At 50.6% G+C, this 23,251-nt stretch overlaps 1 pseudogene; it reads right to left on the reverse strand.

The window, feature by feature from the left end:
• Positions 1 to 22,685: 22,685 nt before the first annotated feature.
• On the reverse strand, positions 22,686 to 22,804 carry LOC143953295 (5S ribosomal RNA; annotated as a pseudogene).
• Between the last annotated feature and the right edge of the window lie 447 nt (positions 22,805 to 23,251).

Raw genomic sequence — 23,251 nt, forward strand, 5'->3', positions numbered from 1 at the left:
TCGGTTGACACTTCTGCCTCTTGCTCCTCGCTCCTCATTTCCTCTAGAAAGCGGATTACTAAGTGTTTACTGAATGTCCAATTAGTTGATGTCTGGCGTCTGCAACACTCCGGGGAAAGGGACTACTCTTTTTGCTCTTCCCCTTACAAATCATACTTAAGGATAGACTTCTTCTTGATTCCACATGACCAACTGCACTTGGTGAGCTCTTTCTCCATCGGCCATATTACTTGGTCCGACCACGCTCCTGTAGCCCTTACCTACACCCTCTCTAGGAACCCCTCACCTGGGTCTCTATTCTGGCACCTTAATGAGAGCCTCCTCCAGATACCGGAAGTTTTAGCAGATGTGACCAGGGAATTGGACTTTTATTTCCAAGAAAACTAAACGCAGGACTGCGACCCGGGGATAATTTGGGAGGCTCACAAGTCAGTATTCCGCAGGGTACTTATCAGGCACGGGGCGCGCATCAAACGAACACGGAAGGAACAGCTTGCTAATCTGTTTCGTGAACTTGCCTCTGTGGAAGCGAAACATAAACATGCCCCCTCACGGACCTTAGAGATTGAATTGGGGACATTCCGTACCCAGATTACTGACCTACTCCACTATAAAGCGAAAGCGGCACTCCAGTTTTGTCGTAAACTGACGTAGGAGTCAGGGATCAAATGCGGAAAAATCTTAGCCAGGTCGGTAAAGGAGTTGAAATCTGCCTCTTACATACCACAGTTGATAGATGAGAATGGCCAGAGGGCCTCTACCCCAACCCAAATAGCCGAAGTCTTTGAAAAATTTTACTCTGATCTCTACAACCTGCCCGATTCAGGGTCCGGACAGGACAATATAGACAGATATGTAACCGTTTCTGGTCTACCAACCCTCTCATCGGAATCACAGGAGTACTTGGAGGACCCGATTACACTGGAAGAAGTCCAGACGGCCGTGGGACCTCCAAAGGTGGGTAAGCCTCCGGGCCTTGACGGATATATCGCACAATACTATAAGACCTTCCTCCCTATTCTCGGCCCGCGCTTGGTGAATTTATTTAATACTCTGAGCTCGAATGGGGATTTACCCTTAGAGCCCAGATCTCGTTGATACCTAAGGAGGGCAAAGACCCGGGCCTATGTGGGAGCTACAGACCCATTTCCCTCCTAAATTCGGTCCTAAAACTATTCTCTAAAATCCTCGCCACGTGATTGGCACAGCACTTGCAGTCCCTTATACAGATTGACCAGTTAGGTTTTATTCCCACCAGGGAAGATTGGGACAACACCATTAAGGTGCTTACCCTGGTCCATAAAGTAAAGTCATCTGGGACCCCTTGTCTTTTCGTGAGTACTGATGCCGAGAAGGCTTTTGATCCAAATGGATGTTCTCGGTCCTTCGTCATAAAGGTCTGAGTGAACGGATGCTGGCATGGATAAGTAAGATATACTCACGCCCTTCAGCTCAAGTCAAAGCGAATGGGGTGCTCTCATCTCCCCTTGACATCGGGAATGGGACCAGACAGGGTTGCCCCCTGTCGCCCCTATTATTCGCACTGTCATTGGAACCCTTTTTCTCCACAATTTGACAAAACTCAGACATAACGGGACTCCTAATGGGTACTATTGAGTGCAAGATATATCTGCCTATGTGGATGACATGCTGTTCTCGCTGACGAATCCCAGAGTTTCCTTGCCAAATCTCCTTCGGGAATTCCAGATATACGGGATACTTCTTGAAATTAGAGGCCAAGGGGTTTGCAGTCCCCCCGCAAACATTACTAGACTTGCAGTCCAATTTTCATTTTAAATGGACCCATACAGCCCTTAAGTACTTAGGTACTTACATTCCACTGGACATCACGCGTTCGTTTATGTTGAACTTCCCCCCACCCCTTGTCAGTAAGATCCGCAGTTTGCTTCCCGGGTGGCATTCTGGCCTCCATTCCTGGTTCAGGAGATGCAATCTCATTAAAATGAACATACTCCCTAAATTTACCTATTTTTTCCAAGCTCTCCCGATCCAGATTCCAGTCCCATTTTTTAAGCAAGCTCAATCCCTGCTCACTCAATTTAACTGGGCCCACAAAAATCCCAGACTTAAGCGGTCACAGCTGACATTGTCTAAACAACAGGGAGGGTTGGTTCTCCCTGACTTGCGACGCTACTACCTGGCCTCCCATCTGGGGCGTGTATTGGACTGGCATTGAAAAAAACTTTCTAAGCTCTGGGTGCAACTAGAACAATCTCACTCCCGAATTCTGCTAAGAAGCGCCATGTGGTGCTATATGGATTTACCCACAGAATTGACGTCACATCCCACTATAGGGGCTTCGTTGAAAGTCAGTCACCTGATCGCTACCCAAAACACACTCACGTCTTTGACTTTCCCCCTATTCCCTATACGTGGCCATCCGAACTTTGAACTGGGGACCCACTTAGAAATTCCAACCTAGACCATGCGTCTAAATTCGTCATTGATGGGAAATGGCCTTCTTTCTCAACCCTAAGAGATCCGACAGGGCTTTTCCAACTGCCTTTTTGGAGAGCGGCGCAACGACATCATTTTCTCCATTCCATCCCCAATCCTCAAACTTTCGCCCGCCCTCAGACGGAGTTTGAGACTCTATGCAGGAGCGAAGACCCTTTGGCCCACATTCTCTCTCAAACAGATCACCCACACTTAACCTGTCTGTCCAACTGGGAAAAGGACCTTAATTGCTCGTTTTCCCCAGCACAGAGACAACGCATTATCACTTTGGCTCTCAAAACCTCACTGTGCATGAAGATACAGGAGACAAATTTTAAACTTCTCACCGGGTGGTATTTGACACCATCAAAGCTGCATAAATGTTTCCCCTCTTCCTCGAACATATGCTGGAGGTTTGGAGAAGAAGAGGGCACGTTGCTCCACATTTTTGGTCCTGCCCCAGCTTGGTGGACTTCTGGACAGAGATCCGATGCATAACAAAAAAATTCACAGACTTCTCCATCCCGGAAGAGGCTGCATTCTTTCTCTTGCACCATTCACAGATTCCCATTAAGAAGTACAATTTTACGGCATGTGATAAATGCGGCGAAATCCTGAATCCCTCTCTATTGGAAAAAATGTTCCCCCCCTTTCATTACTCACTGGCTTAGGAAAATAGAGGACATTAAAAAAAATGGATGGGGGCGTGGCCAGCGGCGGACATGTAGACAGCGTGTCTTGAGAGCTCCTCCGGCACCAAAGAATCCTGCACAGCATCCGACCACACCGACACTGTCCCTGTCTCGCAGACACCACCGGAACACCCACCGCCTTCGCCAGGACCCGTTAAAATGGGTCGGAATGGCCCGGCGAGTCATAAATCCGCCGCGGAGCGAGCGGCCTCACAGGCGGGGAACAAGGCCAAAGATGACGCCGGCGCATCCTCCTCTAATGGTAAGCCGCCGAAATGCAAGCCGCAGACGAATCCGGCCCCTCGGCCGGTACACAAACATCCTCTAGCAATGGCATTAAACCTAAGCCCCTGACGACCATTAAGGAACATTTTGCGGACTCCCCGCACAGTCAGCATACCCCTCCGCCGGTGATGCCACAGGCGGAGGAGGACATGGAGCCATGGGAGGAGGATGGGGCCTGGGAGAAGGATAGTGACCCTGGCGATCCCACACCATGGGCGGACCGGGGGATGGAGGCTGAGGGGACGGTGGAGGGAGAGGAAGAGCTTACTTTAAAACATGTGATGGAGGCTATACATCAATGCCAGACTACACTAACCACACAGATCGAAACAGTCAGACTGGATTTATCCATTGTTAAACATGACATGCAGAAGATTTGCTCTAGGATATCTACTGCAGAGCAAAGAATCAGTGATATGGAGGACAGTATACAACCTATGTCTGCTACTATCCGCATGCACCAACAGGAGCTTAAAGAGCATGCCACTAATTTGGGAGACCTTGAAGACCGAATGCGCAGGAACAATCTGCGATTCGTGGGGTTCCCGGAAGGCGCGGAAGGCAGGGACACAGAGCAATTCCTGGAGCAATGGCTGGGTACTTTGCTGGGGCGGGAGGCCCTGTCACCCTTGTTTGCGATTGAACGGGCTCATAGGGTACCTATGCGCCCTATGCCCCCTGGAGCGCCCCCACGTCCCATCCTGGCAAAGTTGCTCCACTTTCGGGACAAAGAATGCATTATGCTTACTGCCTGGAACTTACAAGATATACAATATAACGGAAAGAAGATCTCCATTTTCCCTGATTTTTCTGCAAACACCCAAAAACAAAGAGCAGCTTTCCTCCACGTTAAGAAGCGTCTACGAGAGAAACACCTTCCTTAAAGCATGATGTATCCTGCTAAGCTGAGAGTCGTTAATGAAGGCAGAGTACAATTTTTTCTTTCACCCACAAAAGCTTCAGAATGGTTAGATGGACTGCAATAAACCTATCTTTCTAAGGCATTGCACAGACATCGCGGAGATTGCCCTTACCTATTATTACGGATGGATTTGTTGTTTACGGGCTGGGGCGAACATCGTGTGAGGTATCTCTGTGTTTTCCTACCCAGGAGTTATGTTTAATGCTGAGTTACCCTCACGTTTACCTGGCGGACCTAGATTTGGTGCCCATAACCCAACATAGGATGCGCACTTTTTCATTTTGTTACAACATCAGGTGCCTTTTATTTGCTATGATTTGCCGGGGGATGCCCAAGATTCCCCTTAACTGACCTGACAAGGTTTTACTACTAACTGAACCTGGGAGCTACGTCTGGTCACTCCCTAGACTGAACTGTTTTTCCTTTTTGGTTTTTGGGATGAAGCTCGTTACAGTTGGGGACAATGAGCAGGGAGGGGGGAGGGGGGAACCTGGATGGTTAAGGTTGGGTTGTTTGTTCTGTTTTTCTTGCATAGACAATGCACGCACAAACTGGCAACGAAAATACTGGTGGAATAGACATGATCGATTTTTGAATTCCTTACACAATGTTCATGATATGTTGGTAGAGGGGGGGAGATGGGGGCTAGTTTTTTTCTGGCCTGTCCTCTCTCCCCTTTTCTGTTATATGGGCTCTACATCCCACCGATGAGTTTTAATTGTATTACTTGGAATGTCAGAGGACTAAATTCAAAGATTAAGAGATCACTCGTCTTTGATTACTTAAAGCGTACTAAGGCGCAAATACTTATGCTCCAAGAAACTCACCTGGTGGGATCACGGGTCATGGCCCTAAAAAAGAGATACATTGCACATGCTTTTCATGCAACTTATTCAAATTACTCTAGAGGTGTGTCTATACTTATACTGAGATCTCTACCAGTCCAGATACTGGAAGTCAAGACTGACCCGCAGGGCTGCTATGTTGTGGTAGTTTTACAATACCTAGGAGTGTTGTATACTTTAGCAAATATGTATATGCCGCCGCCGTTTGACTTGCAAAGGCTGAGGGCCAGTATGAAGGTGGTGCTTCCCATGTTACAAGGTCACCTCCTTATAGGAGGAGATTTTAACCAGGTTATGAGCGCAGATCGAGATAGGCTCCGATGCACTAGACCGTCGTCCACAGTGTTGAGTGATTGGGCCGCTTCCTATGACCTTAAGGAGGTATGGCGTTGGAAGCACCCGGAGTTGTGGGAGTTCTCTTGTGCATCGGCATCCTATAGATCTCTTTCTAGACTGGATATGTTTTTCCTCTCTGGGGCTGCGTTTCCCGGAGTAGAGGAGATTTCCTACTTGAGCAGGGTGAATAAGGGTTCCACATTTAAAAGGGTGTAGTCAGTCAGCAATCGTGAACATTGCACTCCCAAATATTTCACCTGACTTGCCCTGACCAAGGGCATTGCCGCCTGATCAGCGGACGGGGCACCCAAGTCTAAAGGGAGGATCTGGGACTTGGACCAGTTAATACGTAGTCCAGAGTATTCCCCAAACTGCTCTATCAATCGCAGGGCTGCTTGCAAAGAGGGACCCGAGTCTTCGAGGTATAATAACATATCGTCAGCGTATAAACTGAGGGTTTCTGTCAAAAGGCCCGAACGCAGGCCCTTAATTTGCGGGTGAGCACGAATGGCAATGGCCAGCGGCTCAACCGCGAGGGCATACAGGAGGGGGGACAACGGGCAACCCTGGCGAGTACCCCTAGACAGAGGGAAAGGATCCGAGATCCTGCCATTAACCTGGATCCGGGCAGTGGGAGCGCTATATAAAAGCTGAATCCACTTAATGAAGTTAGGGCCAAAGCCAAAGTTAGTCAGGCATTCCCATAGGTAACTCCATTCAACGGAGTCAAACGCCTTCGCGGCATCCAGACTCACGACTACCCGGGAGCCGATGTTATCGTGAGTGGCCTGCAGATTCATAAAGAGTCTGCGGAGATTGAAGGCAGTATTTTTGTTAGGCATGAACCTCGTTTGATCTGGATGTATAAGGCTGAGGACAACTTTATTGAGTCGCAGGGCCAGAATTTTAGCCAGGATTTTTACATCCAGCTGTAAGAGGGAAATCGGGCGGTACGACTCTGGGTAGTAGGGGTCCTTACCGGGCTTGGGTATGAGGATAACAAGGGCCTCTCCCATGGAGGCGGGAAGGGACATTGTATCAAACATATGGGTGTATAACGTGTGCAGTTCTGGGATTAGCGTGTCTTGAAAATGAGAATAAAATTCCAGGGGCAGCCCGTCCGAGCCAGGCGCCTTGGAGGATGGGAGGGAGGCAAGTGCCTCGGCAATACAGTCAGGGGAGATGGGGGCTTCCAGGAGGGTTCTCTGCTCTGGGCTGATAGAGGGGAAATCTATGGAGTGAAGGAATTGGGTGAGGTCAGCGTGCGTGTGTCTGGTTGTGGAGGTATATAGAGTGGAGTAGAACATTCTGAACTCACGTAGAATCAGGTCAGGGTCGGAGATCAAGTCGTCGGCGGCACCACGGAGCTGAACCACCACCGGAGGGCTATGGTCAAGCCGGGCCATATAAGCTAGCAGTTTGCCCGCCCGCTCGCCGTGTTCAAACACACGCTGTCTACTAAAGAAAAGGCCCTGCTTCGCTTTCTCATAATGAAGGTGATCAGTCAGTCGGGACTGGAGGCGGAGCTGGGTGGCATGTTCCAGGGAAGGATCCGTCACAAACAGTTGCTCAAGGGATTGTAGGCGCTCCTCAGCCTGTGTCAGTGCCTGTCTAGAATTAGCCTTGTACCTGTTAATACGGGTGATCAGGAGCAGCCTAGCATGAAGCTTAAATGATTCCCATATTGACCCAGGGGACGCAGATCCCGCGTTTGAACGGAGAAAAAAAACTAGTTCCCTCTGTAGGTCCTCCAGATCTGGGATAACCGTAAGCCAGAAGGGGTTCAGTCTCCACACACGGGGGGGGACAGTCGCAGGCAGTCTCAGCGTCAACCAGTATGGGGAGTGGTCCGACAGCACCCTGGCGTCAAAGCCGACCTCCAATAATTCGGGAAGCAGGGAGGGAGAGAGCAGGGCCATGTCTATACGAGACATAGCTCGGCGGGCGGGAGTGAAGCAAGAAAAGGCCTGTGTTGTTGGATGCTTATGTCTCCAGGAGTCTGTCATGGCCAGTTCAGCTGCAAATCTACCGAACCTAGTGGTATGAGGGGGGGAAGACGTGCGGTCAGGTGCGCCAAGTCGGTCGAGACCGGGGTTGATGGTCATGTTGAAATCACCTATCCAGATTACCGGGACTGTAGGGAATTTGGTCATAAAATTAAGACCTTCGTGCAGGGCCTGAAACTGGAAGGGTGGTGGTATGTAAAACGCCATAATAAGCATCGTCAGGCCGCTCACAGTGGCATGTAAAAATAGAAATCTACCGTGAGGGTCTGAGCATAGGTCATGTAACTGGAACTGCACAGTTTTAGCAATTAAAATGGCTACACCTCGGGAATGGGAAGTGTGAGGGGCGCTGTACATCCAGCCGACCCAAGGTTTTCTAAGCGCCCTTTGGGACTGGCCTGTAAGGTGAGTCTCGACGAGGATCGAGATGTCCACTTTCAGGCGTTTGAGGTGAGTAAGGACGGCTAATCTCTTGGGTTTAGCGCCAAGGCCCCTGACATTCCAGGTTACAAATTTAAGCGCAGCCATGGAACATGTCGGCACAGATTAGACTAGTGTAGGCCCCCGGCCCAGGAAGTTCGGGCATGCAGGGCGCCTGGGCAACCTCTAGATCCTCCATGGCTGGCAGCAACAAATACAAGAACACATTTGCAATAAAATTACAGCTGTAAATAACACAATATAAAACACATACAACCAGTAAAACAGTCATAACAATGCCTACTCTGGACCAGCGGGGCAAAACAAAAAAACTGTCACTCGCCGCAGCCGCGGTAGTGACTGCTGGCCAGGGAAACAACACAAACATGGGCGCAATTATAACAAACTGCAGAGCAGACAGTGCAGCGGGTTGCAGTGGGTGTACTTTCCAGAGCAAGAGTCAGCAGGTCGTCTGAGAGACCAAGTAAAAGCATAGCGCGTGGGGCAGACAGGGGGGGAAAAAAAAAAAAAAAGGGGGGGGGGGGGAACCCAGGCATGTGGAAAAATGGGCCAAATAGGGGAGACAAGGAGTTCAAGCAGTACATGGTTACCTCCGTGTGCATCAGTAAAAATAGGGAGGGAAGGGAGAGAGGGGAGAGTGAAAAAATGGAGCGAGACAGGGGCAAGGGTAGCACGTCCCAGAACATGACCCCCCTCACGATCTGCGCCATCACACCGGTGTTCATCTCAGAGAAAACAATGAAGGGTGCACGGGAGTCTGACAAAGGAGGGGAGGCAGAAACTGTAAATCCAGGGCACAGAGAGAGTCCAGCGGCGGTCACCGCAGAGGGCAATCAGCACAGCGTTCTCCCATGCAGGGGGTGATAGCAGCAAAAATGGAGGCAGTCCATAGGGTCAAAGGAGAAAAAAGAGGGGGGGTATAGTAGAGGGAACAGGAGAGGGCAGGGATCACTCACGGTAGCCAAGGTGGATAGGTAGGCACTACTCAGGGGCTGTAGTGGTCAGCTTTCAAGCAGGGCCTTGCACCGCATCCCGTTCCAACCATGACGAGGCCGCAGCAGGATCTTCAAAGAAATAGGTCTTGCCCTCACGGGTCACCCGGAGTCGAGCTGGAAACAACATTGCATATGGCAAATGGCGAACTCGCAGCTGGCGCTTGACCTCCGTAAATTGTGCTCGTTTTCGTTGGACCTCCGCCGAGAAATCTGGGAACACTGCCACCGTAACATTGTCAACCGGGATATTTCCACGTTCGCGGGTGAGGCGAAGCACCGTATCCCGGTCTCTGTAGTTAAGTAGCTTGGCAATGAAAGCCCGCGGGGGTGCGCCGGCTGGAGGCGGGCGGGCCGCCAGACGATGCGCTCGTTCGATCACGAACGTGGAGGAGAAAGATTCCCTGCCGAAGGTTTTAACGAGGAGGTTTTCCAGGTAGGTGGGAGGGTCGGAGCCCTCCGATCGTTCCGGGAGACCCACGAAACGAAGATTGCAGCGTCGAAGTCTATTTTCCATGTCGTCCTGCTTGTGAAGGACGACACTAAGTTGGTGCTGCAAACGTTCGACCGAGTGTTGTAAAGGAGGGATGTCCGTCTCCACGTGTTCCACTCTTCGTTCGGCCTCGGACACCCTGTCCCTCAGCTTCTGCAGGTCATGCCGAATATGGGAGATGTCCATCTTAACCTCCTCTATCTTGGTAGTGAGGGCGGTTTGGCAGGAGGAGACGGCCTCAAGGATCTTAGCGGTGTCGTTTGCAGGAGACTCCTCCGCGGTAGGTGCGGGGCCGGCGCCATCTTGCTCCGTCGCGCCCTGGCCCTCGTGGCGGAACTTAGCCAGCTTGGCGGCCGCCTCGGAGGGTCTTTTAGTCGGCGACATGAGGCACAAAGTGAGCACAAGGTTCCCGGGCGTCTGTACAGTAAATAGCTAAGAAAAATCCCCAAAGGATAAGGTAAAAGGATAAGGTCTCAGACGGAGCTCTCACTCAGCACGTCCTACACCATGAAGCTCCAGGCCACGCCCCAGGAGATTTCCTACTTACCGAGGGCAATATCGGATCACTCACCCCTGCAATTGACTATGAGAACATGCACTGCCTTGGGCGACCGGGTGTGGCGGATGAGCTCATATTGGCTGCAGGAGCCCATGGTGACATATACCTGCAAAGACGCAGTGACACACTTTTGGCAGGAAAACAGGGATGAGGTCCCCGAACTAATAACTTGGGATGCTTTTAAGGCGATTTCTAGAGGGGCCTACATGAAGGGGGTACTGGATCTGAGGAGGGCAAATGGGGAGCGCCTACGAAAGTTGGCCTCTCAGCTAAAGTTGGCGGAGGATTCCTATGTCAGGGATCCCTCTCCCCTCTGTTATCAGAACTTACAGAGCATTAGTAGAGAATATGAACTTGCACTTCTTTCAAAGACCCAAAAAAAAGCCCTATACCAACGTCAGCGGATTTTTGAAATGGGCGATAGGAGCGGGAAACTGCTGGCGTTTTTGGCCGCACCGCTCCCTGACCCCATTTTCATCCCTTGTGTCTATGATACTTTGAATACACTCAAAGATACACAGGATGAGATTATGGAGATTTTCCAAAGCTTCTACACAAACTTATATCGTTCCCAGGCCCACTATACCATTCCTGAACTATATGAATATGTTGATACGATTGACTTCCCAGTGTTGCCCCTAGAACAGAAGATGTCCCTGGAATCGCCCATTTCTGCTGAGGAGATAACGCTCACCATTAAAAACTTTGCTAAACACAAGACCCCGGGTCCAGATGGATTCCCCATTGAATGGTATCTAGAATATCAGGATATCCTAGTGCCCAGACTGTGTAAATTTTTTTCAACCATTTTTGCACAGCGCTGCCTACCCCCATCCATGAAAGAAGCACTTATTGTATTAATTCCCAAACCCAACAAAGACCCGCATTACTGTGAATCATACAGACCAATCTCGTTAATTAATACGGACCTGAAAATTTTATCTAAAATTCTAGCCACTCGATTAAATTCTATAATTAGCACCCTAATTAACCCGGATCAGACCGGCTTTATCTCCGGAAGATCTACCTATAGTAACGTTCGCAGATTATATACCAATCTACAGACCCCCAATCCACTAAAGCCCCGTACACACGAGAGGACTTATGTCCGACAGACTTCCGAAGGAGTTCTGCCGGAGTTCCGACAGAGTTCTGACGGACTTTTCGAATGAGCGGACTTGGCCACACACAATCACACTAAACTCCGACGGATTCGAACGTGATGACGTACGACTGGACTCGAATAAGGAAGTTCATAGCCAGTAGCCAATAGCTGCCCTAGTGTCGGTTTTAGTCCGTCGGAATAGCATACACACGAGCAAATTTTTTGAAGGGACCGGGTCCGGCGGAGTTCCGTCGGAAAAATTTGAAGCATGTTCCATATTCTAAAGTCCGTCAGACTTTGGCGAATCAAAAGTCCGTTGCAGCCCACACACGATCGAATAGTCTGACGGAATCAGTCCGCCGGACTTTGGATGTTGAAAAGTCCGCTCGTGTGTACGCAGCATAACAGTCCCTAGAGCAATTGTGTCTCTGGATGCCCATAAGGCGTTTGATTCAGTGGAATGGCCTTATCTCCTATATGTTACGGAAAAATTTGGCTTCGGACACAATGTTATTACCTGGATTAGAATATTGTATGACCAACCCATAGCACGCCTTCGGCTTAATGGTGTAATTTCTAAACCCTTTAGAATTCATAGAGGCACCCGGCAGGGTTGTCCTCTGTCACCCCTTCTATATGCGTTGGCAGTGCAGCCTCTGGCAAGGTTGTTAAGGGGTTCCACGGAGCTACAGGGCATGTGGATAGGGCTGTTGGAAGAGCGTATATCACTATATGCCGTGCTGCTTTATTTGTCGAATCCTAAATGTACGATTCCCAGGTTGCTGCAGTTGATCACTGCTTTTGGCGCATATTCAGGGCTGAAGATTAATTGGATCAAATCCATTATATTCCCAATAGACTCAGATTCCCCTGATCAATTACCACAAAACTGTCCTCTGCAGATTGCCACAAAGTTTAAATACTTAGGGGTGGTGGTTCGGCTACCAATCTCAAAGTACATCCCAGATAATCTTCTCCCTTGTATAGCTTCCCTTAAGGTTAAACTTAATAACTGGGTTAACTTACCCCTTACGTTGATGGGGAGGGCCAATTTATTTAAAATGGTGTTTTTTCCCAAACTATTATACATCTTAGCAAACTGCCCGGTATATGTGCCCAAGGCGATTTTTCAAGAGATTGACTCTTTAGTATCCACATTTCTGTGGTCTCCTAAAAACCCACGGATAGCAATGACTACTCTGCAATTACCCATAAATAAGGGGGGGCTGGCACTACCAAACCTGAGACTGTACTACTATGCCTCACAATTGGTATATGTACATTGGTGGCTGTTCCCACAATTGAATAATGCTGCGACTGCGGCAGAGGCAGCATTGCTTTCCTCCTATGAGGCACTATCGAACGTTGTATTTAGGGGGGTAGTTGCTGGGAGGAGTGGTACAGACATGATCAAGGTCTCTCTCAAAATCTTTAAAGTATGTCAGACACTGGTGCCTGAAGCCCACCCTACGATATCACCCAATCAGCCCATATGGAACAACCCTTCATTCCCACACTTTCGAGATTTACCTGCTGCAGGCAGATGGGCTGAAAGAGGCTTAAAATACGTTCACCAACTGTACGAGGAGGGGGGCTTTAAAACATTCCCAACGTTGCGACAGGAGCTGGATATACCTGAGTCCTGGAGATTTAGATATTTACAACTGAAACACGCATCTGATTCTCAGTTTGGACTCAGGGATGTTTTCTTTCAGAATTCTACATTAGAGGGAGCGCTAGCACGACCAGAGTATGTTAAACTTGTTTCCACTTATTACAAGGTACTGAATGAACCTAGAGCTACTAGATTACAAATCCTGAAACAACAATGGACGAGGGATATACCTGAGCTTTCAGAGGGTAACTGGGAGGAACTCCTGGATACGTATTTTAGCACTGCTATCTCCGCCAGAGATAGAATGATACAGATACGTATTTTTCACAGGATATACTACACTCCTCTACGTCTTTTTCGTATGCGGAAAATACCTACCCCAGTGTGTCATAAGTGTGGTAGAGGGGAGGGAAACTTGTTACATATGCTATGGGACTGTGAGAAGATAAGACCATTTTGGTCTCAGATGACCCACTTTGCTGCGGTCACTTTTGACCTGCCCAATATATGTAGTCCTAAATGGTGTCTCCTCTCGGTATTTGAGGAGGTAGATCTTAGTAGTTACCGTAAGCAATTTTTGCGCTTTCTGCTATATTATGCTAGGAAGACTGTACTCTTACAATGGACACAAACCGCAATGATCTCCTTAAACAGATGGAAAGCCTTGATTAATCAGGACATACCGATATACAAAATAACATATGAGGCAAGGGGAAGGGCAGGAAAGTTTCTTAAAATATGGGGAGATTGGGTGGAAAAGGTAGAAACATGTGGAACTGCTGAATTGTGAACCTAACATTATATGAGAATACTACCATGAGACTCTCTTGACCTCAGAGGAATGGGTTTGTGCTTCGAACTTTTTGCCACCTGACTATCTTACATATGCGTGCAACAGTTTGTTTGTATGTTTGTTTATTGTTGTTGGGGTTTAGGGGGGGGGAGAAAAAGTACACACTTACTGAATAAATGAAGCACAGGGAAGCTAAAAACGTAAGACTTGATACTATACATGATGTCCTGTTTGTATTACACCCTGATGTACAATGTCTGTTATATCATACCTGTCTGTACCAATTACTAATAATAAAAAAAAAGAAGTTTAAAAAAAAAAAAAATAGGGGGCGTGTCCGGCAGCCGACCTGGAAGGACGCACAGTGTGAGTGCTCTCCTCCAGCCCGCCGCTACAAGGCCTTGAATCGGGGACCCCACCTGCACCTCATGGGGAGATCACGGGCCACTCGTTCCTCCTCACTCCGGGGAACGCCTCAGCCTCCGCCGGGACCCGCCGCGGCCTTCAAAAGCTACTTCCAGCCGCCCGAGGCCTTGCCGGGCGGAGGAAGCAAGATGGCGCCGGACGGCGCGGAGCCTCACAGACGGCCTCCTTCGGCGCCCTCTGACCTCCGGACGGATGTCGCATATCAGCCCCTGCTCCCCCCGGAGATTGCGGGGGAGCGGGATGCCTTCTACCACCCCCCGGACCCTGCTTTGGACTGCCAGGAGGCCCCGGATGGGCCGGCCAGGGATCCTCTCCTTGCGCTAGGCCGCAACGGCAAGATGGCGCGGATCGGGCGCCCAGCGTCCTCTCAGGTATGCCAGCCCTCCCCCCTGCCTGCAACTGCACAGCCCCTGTCCCTGTCTGCCTTCTCCCAGGACCTTTTGCAGGGCAGGCAACCTTCTGGAGAGGCCACCCAGGGTTCCCCATCTCCCTCCCCCCCTCTGTGCTCTGGGGGGAGCAGGCCATGGATCCACCACCTTCCCTGCTGCATACCCAGTGCTCAGAGGCCTTCCCCCGCCTTCTCCGCTCAGCTCCTCTCCCGAGCAAGGCCCTCAGCTCTTCCTTGTCCCCCACATCCTTGGGCGTTATGGAGGACTCTCGGGAGCGCTCGGACTGTCTCCCTAGTGGGGATGCTGGAACGCCCCTGGCGGCTGTGGGGGGGCTCCGGTGGCATGGCCGCAGCCTGCCTCCCCTAAGGCGCAGAGGCCCCCCCGTTCTCGGGACTCTAGTGAAGTCAGGGACCGCTCAGATGCCATCCCCTCCTATGCCCAGGTGGCCCGGGCCCCTGGCCGCCTCCGAGGAACTGCCCAACTGGACCCCTCACCCTGCCCCCCCCATGCTACCTCCTGGGCTGACCCCAGGGGACCTTTGCCATCGTGGCCCCCCTCCCCTACCCGATGCCATGAGGCCGTTCGCCCTGACTGGCAGATGTACCTGCAATCTATGCAGACGAAAGAGGACTTTAAACAGCTTATCACGGAGGTACAGGCCACTTGCCGCGCTGAGATCCAGTCCCTGCACACTGGCCTCAAACATCTATCTGACCGTGTGGAGATGGTGGAAGAGGAGGTCCAGGAGACCAAGCTGGCGGTCCATCGTGCTCAGGTGGAGACCTCTGACCACCGCCTCTTGCTACGGGATATGCAACGCCACGTGGAAGACCTCGACAATAGAGGTCGCAGAAACAACATCCGCATTCGCGGTCTGCCTGAGTCGGAGGGCGCCGAGGACCTTCAGTCTTCACTGCAAACGCTATTCAACGAGATGTTGGGGGAAGATCCGGACAAGCACATTGAAATGGATAGAGCCCATCGGGCCCTGAGACCCAAAGGCCCGGCCTCCAAACCCAGGGACGTTATTTGCAGAATTCACTCCTTCGCGCTTAAGGAAGACATTATGCGCAAGTCCCGCGCCATCCGAAATCTGGCCTTCGATAACTCACCGATTCAGCTTTACCCGGACCTTTCCTGGATCACGCTTCAGAAACGGAGGCTGTTGCAGCCTCTTCTCCGAGCCCTGCAAGATAAGCACGTTCTCTACAGATGGGGCTTCCCCTTCAGCCTGACCGCGAGACATCAAGGAAAGTCGGCAACTCTCCGCTACCCGGAAGATCTTGTCCCCTTTTGTGACACTCTTGACATTCCTGTCCCTCAGCTGCCTGATTGGGATCTGGTCGCCTCTCCCCCTCCGATGCCGGTGCTCTGGCAGAAAGTCCCTTCAGCCAAATGGCGCAGAGGCCCGGATCCCCACCGCGGGTCACCCAAGCGTGACTGAAGCACTGGCCCTGTCCAACGGACGTCTCCCCTCTACAGTTTTTTCTTTTCCCCTATTTTTGGGGTTTTGTTACTTTTTTTCCCCCCGATTGCCGGAGCTACATATTTTACCAGTTTTTCTTCCTCGGGCTGGCCTAGGTTGAGTCTCGAACCGGATCGACTCCCGGGTTACTGCCCCCCCTGTGGTTTTGCACTTGTTGGTTCCTTTGGTGGAGTGGACTGTTGGTGCCTCCCTAACCCGATTTTTTTTTTTTTCTTTTTGGGTTGGGGAGTCGATAAGGAACCGTACAGATCCGGTGTCCCTATAGGACCTCCGGACCTGTTACTTGATAATGTTTTCTTTTATCTTGTACTGTGTTTTTGTTTCTCTTTTTTCCTCTCTTTCTAGGCTTTTTCCTCTTCTTGCCTCCTCAGAAGTGCCATGCCAGTGGTTCTCCCGGTTGCCGTATCTCCTCCAGTGGTCGCTGCTCCTCCCGAGGCACCTGGGCCTCCAATGGACCGAGCTAAGTATGCCCTATGCTCCACCCCTACTTGACCATGGCTAGGATCCTGTCCCTTAACGTTCATGGCCTAAACTCCAACAAAAAGCGGCACCTGGCACTTAGGGAGTTCCGACAGGCGGGGGCGGATATAGTAATGGTTCAGGAGACACATTTCAACCGGGGAGACTCCTTTGCGTTTGCCTCCAGGCATTTCCCTCAGGTTTATCAGGCCTTCAACCCACGGAAGAGAGCGGGAGTGGCCATTCTTTTCCGGCGGGGAGTCCCCTTTACTTGTACCTCCGTGCACCTAGATCCACGGGGCCACTACATTATACTCCGTGGTCTGTGGCGTACGCAGGCACTGACCTTATGCGTCCTCTATGCCCCCAATGTCCATCAACATAAATTCTTGTCTAAGGTGTTTTCCCGTTTGTTTAAGACGCCCCCCGGGCTCCTGGTGATAGGGGGAGATTTTAACCTTACTCAGTCCACACTCCGAGATCGCCTAGCAGTGGGCCTCCGGATGCCTCAGGCTAGGACCTTGAGAGACTCCAGGCTCTTCCGCCAAATTACCAGAAGGCGGGGTCTTTTTGACGCCTGGCGAGCTCTGCACCCGCAAGACCGCCAGTACACCTTCTTCTCCGCTCCCCACGGCACACACTCGCGCATCGATCACTTTTTTGTTAACAACGCGACACTGCGGGCGGTCCAATCTGCAAATATACTCCCCATCTCCTGGTCAGATCACGCCCCCATAACTCTAACTCTAGCACTGGACTCCCCCCTTTATAAGCCCTGCACCTGGAGGCTGAATAACTATCTCCTGCAGCATGCTCCGGCAAAGGCGGAGCTGGAGTCTTCGCTCCGGCACTATTTTGTTGAGAACGACACTCCAGACGTCTCCCTCACTACCCTCTGGGCCGCCCACAAGGCTGTCATCCGGGGGCGCTGTATAGCTCTGTCTTCAGCCTTAAAGCGGGACGCACGGACCGCCAGGTTACTGGCTGAAAAACGACTTAAGACCCTTGAGGCCCGTCTCTTGGTCTCCCCCTCCGCCCCCACCCTTAAGCGAATCGTCCAGACTAGGCAGACACTTCGGGACCTGGCGTTGGGATCGGTTGAGAAAGCTCTAGTCCGCTTACGACAACTGTACTATGACAAAGGGAACAAAGCACAGTCACTATTGGCCCGGAAATTGGCGGACCGTACGGCGACCTCTGCCCCCGCCCAAATTAAAAATAAGGGGGGGACCTTTTGACCCACCCCCAAGCGATGGTGGATGCGTTCGCGGACTATTATACTGACTTGTACAACAGACCGGACATCCCCCACAATCCCCCAACCTCGGACCAGTCCGCCCGCATTACCCAGTACTTGGACAATATAGTTCTACCCCGACTGCAAGACGCGGACCTCCGAGAACTGAACGCCTCTGTCACTGAAGAGGAGCTCTTGGAGACTGTGAGGACCCTCCCTGCCCACAAGTCCTCGGGACCAGACGGGCTCCCCTACGAATACTACAAGGCGTTTATACCCCTCTTAAGCCCGCACATGACCAAGCTTTTTAACTCCTTTCTCCAACAGACCCCGGTCCCGACCGACATGCTAGGCTCGTTTATTTCCCTTATTCCCAAGCCAGACAAAGACCCGACTGTTTGCGCTAGTTACCGACCTATAACCTAAAATTTTTTACGAAGCTGCTAGCGAATCGCCTTAACACAATCCTCCCTTCCCTAATACACAAGGATCAAGTGGGATTTGTCCCCTTGAGACAGGCAGGGGATAACACTAGAAAGATCATTGATCTTATTGACGTGGCGAATAGGGATAACCTAGGATCTTTGGTTCTCAGTTTAGACGCCGAGAAGGCGTTTGACCGCCTCAGCTGGCCCTTTATGGAGGCCACGTTACACCGCATGGGCTTCCGGGGCCCATATCTGCGAGCGGTGCGGCACCTCTACACCACCCCCTCCTCGCAGGTTAAAACCCCCTTCGCCACATCCTCAACTTTCTCTATCACTAATGGCACCCGCCAGGGCTGTCCGCTCTCTCCTCTCCTTTTTGCTCTATGTGTGGAGCCTCTGGCGGCTGCCGTTAGAAGCAACCCCGATATTCGGGCGATCCCGGTCAGGGGCAAGGAATTCAAGATTTCGCTCTTCGCAGATGACGTTATCCTCACCTTGGCTCAGCCCGGGATCTCACTCCCCAACCTCCACTCCAAGCTAGACCGATATGGGGAACTTTCCGGCTACAAAATTAACCCGTCCAAATCGGTGGCCCTCCCACTAAACATGGGGGCGACTGAGACGACCCGCCTACGCGCCGCTTTCCCATACAAATGGGAAAGCTCTTCCCTTAAATATTTGGGGGTCCTCCTTACGCCATCATTCCACTCCCTATATCAGGCTAATTTCCCCCCCCCTCTTTCGGGCGATTAGGGAATTACTACGTAAATGGAAGGCCCACCACATATCACTCATAGGACGGATCACGTCTATTAAAATGGTGATCCTCCCCAAGCTCCTGTATCTGTTCCAGGCACTGCCAATCCCGGTCCCGTATGCACAGTTACGCGGGCTCCAGAAGGATCTGTTGAAATTCGTATGGAACTACAGAAAACACCGGGTCCCGAGCTCTGTCCTGACGGCCTTGCGCTCTGACGGCGGTTTGGCGTTCCCCGACTTAGTCCGCTACTACCAGGCCGGTCAGCTGCGGGCCATAGCCTCCTGGTTTCCGCAGAAGTCTTATAATAGATGGTCAGAGATTGAAAAGATCTGGCTGGCTCCTGTACACCCGAACAGTTTCTTATGGGGAGCGAAGTTCGATATAGATTCGGGTCGACTACTGGGGCTGATGGCCCAGCTTCGTCTCCTCTGGCGGAAGCTCTCCCGCGACCACAGTCTCCACTCTGAGTTCTCCCTACTGACCTCCTTCCTCTACAACCCGACTCTACCGACCAGCTTGACCCACCAGATGTCCTGGCCTTGGGCCTCGCGTGACCTGTTCCACTTGGGGCACCTGGTGGACCCCAGAACACGACGGCTGTTGTCCTTCTCGGAGCTCCAGGCTAAGCATGACCTCCCCCATCAGACGTTCTACAGCTACCTACAAATTAGGCACTTTGCACAATCTAGGGCCCCTCACCTACGGTTCTCCCCGCCCTCTCCCTTTGAACTGATAATCCTGGCAGGATGGAATCGCAGAGGGTTGATTTCAGACATTTATCGCGTCCTCAACGCATACCACTTTCAAACGAAGGGGAAGCACTCCTACATGAAACGCTGGGAGGGGGAATTGGGTGAGGAGCTCCCCCTTGAGACCTGGCAGGGGGTGTGGCGCCAGGCAGCCAAATCTTCTCTGTGTACATTGTACAAAGAGAATTTCTACAAAATTCTTTTCTTCTGGTACCAGACCCCGGATATTCTCCACAGGATATACCCCTCTACCTCGGATCGCTGCTGGCGATGTCTGAGGGAGCGGGGCTCCCTGTTCCATATCTACTGGGCCTGTCCCCTGATTGCCCCATACTGGCTTACGACTCGTAGGCTGCTCCAGCGTCTATTCGACGTTCCTGTGCCCCACTCCCCCAAATTTTTCTTGATGGGCCGGTCCCAACCCGCTCTGACTAGGCCGGGCCGGAAGCTCCTTAGGCACATCCTGACAGCGGCCCGCTGCCTGATAGCCCTTAACTGGAAAAATCCATTGCCCCCGTCTAGGGAGGCCCTTTACTCCAGGATCAAGGATGTTGAGCTCATGGAGAAAATGACTGCCAGGGTGAGGGACAGGCTTGAGGAGCATGACCTGGTCTGGGGGAGATGGCGGCTGCTGGAGGACTGATGGTGAACCGGTGTGGACATGGTGATGTGGACCGTTGGCACTCTATTCCCTTTTCTATGTCTTTCCCTCTTTCTTTCCTTCTCTCTCCTCTTCTCTTTTCCACTCTTCTCGCTCATACTACTGATGGTCCTTGTTTTGTTTTAAGTTTGGCATATAAGCTAGGCAGCAGGCCCTGGGTGGCCTTTTGGTTTCCAGCACGGATAACTGACTTTTGGTGTCTTCCGTCCTGCTGTGCACCCTGGGTCGGTTGGTCTGATCCCGCTGCATTTCCCGGTACTGTATTCTTCTGCACTGTCTATTTACAATGGGCCTCCTGTGTTTTGGAAGCCATGTTACCACTGCTGTATGCCTGTGCTATTACTTTTGTTATGCGACCACGAAAACCAAATAAATTGTTATTTGAAAAAAAATAAAAAAAATAAAAATGGAGGACTCACATCACAAGGTAAACAAGAATTTTTTAAACAAACCTGGGACATCTGGAATACCTTTATATTCTCGCTGGAAGGATGTAGCCTGCTATCGCCTTAGTGCTCTGAGCTTTCTTTGACTGGCCCCTTGGGCAGTGGCTGCCATCGTGTCTCGTCCCCTCTTCTCCTTTCCTGATCTTTCACCCCTTCTCTTTTCTGCCTTCCTCCCCTATCTCTCACCCCCTCCACCCCCTCTCTCTTTTGGAAAAAGTGGAAAATTGGGAATGACGGCCCCACACCCCCCTCTGGATGGATTATGCCGGAGGGACCTGGGGTTTGTGTGACCCTGGATCTTGGTACAGTACTTCATCCGTGCCTCGAATCATTATGATTGATGGAAGGCAGACTCACAGTTGCAAATACAGTGGTGTGAAAAAGTGTTTGCCCCCTTCCTCATTTCCTGTTCCTTTGCATGTTTGTCACACTTAAGTGTTTCGGAACATCAAACCAATTTAAACAATAGTCAAGGACAACACAAGTAAAAAATGCAATTTGTAAATGAAGGTGTTTATTATTAAAGGTGAAAAAAAATCCAAACCATCATGGCCCTGTGTGAAAAAGTGATTGCCCCCCTTGTTAAAATATACTATAACTGTGGTTGTCCACACCTGAGTTCAATTGCTCTAGCCACACCCAGGCCTGATTATTGCCACACCTGTTCACAATCAAGGCATCACTTAAATAGGAGCTGCTTGACACAGTAAGGTCCACCAGAAGATCCTTAAAAGCTACACATCATGCCGAGACCCAAAGAAATTCAGGAACAATTGAGAAAGAAAGTAATTGAGATCTATCAGTCTGGAAAGGGTTATAAAGCCATTTCCAAAGCTTTGGGAATCCAGCGAACCACAGTGAGAGCCATTATCCACAAATGGCGAAGACATGGAACAGTGGTGAACCTTCCCAGGAGTGGCCGGCCGCCCAAAATTACCCCAAGAGCGCAGCGACGACTCATCCAAGAGGTCACAAAAGACCCCACAACAACGTCCAAGGAACTGCAGGCCTCACTTGCCTCAGTTAAGGTCAGCGTTCATGCCTCCACCATCAGGAAAAGACTGGGCAAAAATGGCCTGCATGGCAGAGTTCCAAGGAGAAAACCACTGCTGAGCAAAAAGAACATCAAAGCTCATCTCAATTTCTCCACAACACATCTTGATGATCCCCAAGACTTTTGGGACAACATTCTGTGGACCGATGAGACAAAAGTGGAACTCTTTGGAAGGTGTGTGTCCAAGTATATCTGGCGTAGAAGGAACACTGCATTTCATAAAAAGAACATTATACCAACAGTAAAATATGGTGGTGGTAGTGTGATGGTCTGGGGCTGTTTTGCTGCTTCAGGACCTGGAAGACTTGCCGTGATAAAAGGAACTATGAATTCTGCTGTCTACCAAGAGATCCTGAAGGAGAATGTCCGACCATCTGTTTGTGTACTCAAGCTGAAACGAACTTGGGTTCTGCAGCAGGACAATGATCCTAAACACACCAGCAAGTCCACCACCGAATGGCTGAAGAAAAACAAAATGAAGACTTTGGAGAGGCCTAGCCAAAGTCATGACCTGAATCCTATTGAGATGTTGTGGTATGACCTTAAAAAGGCTGTTCATGCTCGAAAACCCTCTAATGTAACTGAATTAGGACAATTCTGCAAAGATGAGTGGGCCAAAATTCCTCCAGGACGCTGTAAAAGCCTCATTGCACGTTATCGCAAACGCTTGGTTGCAGTTGTTGCTGCTAAGGGTGGCCCAACCAGTTATTAGATTTAGGGGGCAATCACTTTTTCACACAGGGCCATGATGGTTTGGATTTTTTTTCACCTTTAATAATAAACACCTTAATTTACAAATTGCATTTTGTGTTTACTTGTGTTGTCCTTGACTATTGTTTAAATTGGTTTGATGTTCCGAAACACTTAAGTGTGACAAACATGCAAAGGAACAGGAAATGAGGAAGGGGGCAAACACTTTTTCACACCACTGTATACCAGTATCAAGTATTGTTCAGCTGCTTTTTGCTCTGTATTTCTCTGTTGCATTATGTACTCGGGGGACCATCTTCCCCTGTTTGGAGAAAAAATTATATTTGAAAAAAAAAAGAAGCCTACGACACCTGGTATTCCCAGGCGGTCTCCCATCCAGGCATTAACCAGGCCCGAACCTGCTTAGCCTCCAAGATCAGACGAGATGGAACAGATTCAGGGTGATGTGGCCGTAGACAATATCTTCAAGCACTCTCAACTCTCTTGACAAACGCCAAGATGGTCACCTTGGGAACAAGCGGAAAAAAATAGGTCAACGACAACAACATAAAAAGAAGACTGGGGGCGTGGCTTGGCCAGCAGCGAGGATGGCGGCGCACTAGCTGAGCTCCGGGGAGAGAGTCGGCAAAAAGCACAGTCTGTCCCACACCAGCAGCTCGAGATGGGCAAGAAAACACAGCTCACCCCTCACTCGAGTGCCCGGCGGAACCCAAGTGGCGGAGCAGCCAGGAATATCACCGAAATCTTCAAATCTCAATCCATGCTGAGGACCGGCGGCCCAGACAAGATGGCGCGGGCGCATGGCGAGGAGGAAGATTTTAGCGAGGACTCTCAGTCCGCTCCGGAGGACACAGGTAGGAGTCGTTTTCACTCCTCCAAACCCCTCACATACGACCACATGTCG

Source organism: Lithobates pipiens, unplaced genomic scaffold, assembly GCF_037356315.1.
Source record: "Lithobates pipiens isolate NorthernLeopardFrog02 unplaced genomic scaffold, aLitPip1_a1.2 Scaffold_10, whole genome shotgun sequence".
Taxonomy (NCBI): Eukaryota; Metazoa; Chordata; class Amphibia; order Anura; family Ranidae; genus Lithobates; species Lithobates pipiens.